This window comes from Schistocerca piceifrons, chromosome 5, assembly GCF_021461385.2.
Source record: "Schistocerca piceifrons isolate TAMUIC-IGC-003096 chromosome 5, iqSchPice1.1, whole genome shotgun sequence".
NCBI lineage: Eukaryota > Metazoa > Arthropoda > Insecta > Orthoptera > Acrididae > Schistocerca > Schistocerca piceifrons.
Window position 1 is genome coordinate 684,742,841 of NC_060142.1, and position 1,375 is coordinate 684,744,215.

Below are 1,375 nucleotides of genomic sequence, written 5' to 3' on the forward strand. Positions count from 1 at the left end.
TGTTTCGAGTACGCTTCTGCAGTTCCGTGGGAAGCCCTTATACGTCCGTTCTCTATTTTCATCTCTCCCTATGCATGAAAACAATCGTGGTTGTCGGTCTGCTTCGACTGAGGAGGTGTGGCGCCTGGGTAGCTCGAAGACAACAGCAAACATTTTTCATCAAGTCATTTACTGTTACGTCTCAGGGTGGTATAAATGTTTTAACTGTTACGGTGGTTAATTTTGAAAACCCGCCAGGTTAGCCGAAAGTGCTAATACGCTGCTTCCTGGACTCGGATAGGCGCGCCGGCCAGAGATCGAATCCGCCCAACGGATTAATGACGAGGGCCGGTGTGCCGGCCAGCCTGGATGTGGGTTTTAGGCGGTTTTCCACATCCCTCTAGGTGAATACCGGGCTGGTCCCCACGTCCCGCCTCAGTTACACGAATTACAGACATTTGAAACAAGTCCACAGTTTTCCATGATTTACACTAGACGCAGATAGAAGGGGTACACTGATTCCATCCTGGAGGGTACGGGGTGGCGGCAGGAAGGGCATCCGGACACCCCTTAATATTAACATGCCAAATCCGAATTAACAACGCCAACCTCGCGCACAATGCGGCACAGCGGCATAAGCGATAGATAGACAGATAGATAGGGGGTTAATTTTGAAATAATAGACAGTTTACTCACTTTTTTCCATCTGTATTGCTTCCATTTGACAGACACTCTTATGTTTATGTACGTCTGGGGGAAAATGTTTTGTAAAAAGTGACCGGCGCGTTTCTTGTTACAACTTTCCCTGACAGAACTAGGTCGTGGTGGAAAGCAATGCCTCCGAATTTATTATGTAAAAAAACCTTAAAACTTCTCAAATAAAGCGAACTTTACTAACGTTGAACACCTTTGTTCTTCGTGTCCATATATGGCAGCAGTCGAACATTTTCTGTATCCAGAAAGGCCCGTACACGACCTGCAACACGCGGTCGTGCATTATCCTGCTGAAAAGTAGGGTTTCGCAGGGATCGAATGATGGGTAGAGCCACGGGTCTTAACACATCTGAAATGTAACGTCCACTATTCAAAGTACCGTCAATGCGAACAAGAGGTGACCGAGACGTGTAACCAATGGCACCCCATACCACCATGCCGGGTGATACGCCAGTATGGCGATGACGAATACACGCTTCAAATGTGCGTTCACCGCGATGTCGTCAAACACGGATGCGACCATCAAGATGCTGAAGAACAGAACCTGGATTCAACCGAAAAAATTACGTTTTGCCATTCGTGCACCCAGGTTCGTCGTTGAGTACACCATCGCAGGCGCTCCTGTCTGTGATGCACCGTCAAGGGTAACTGCAGCCATGGTCTCCGAGGTGATAGTCCATGC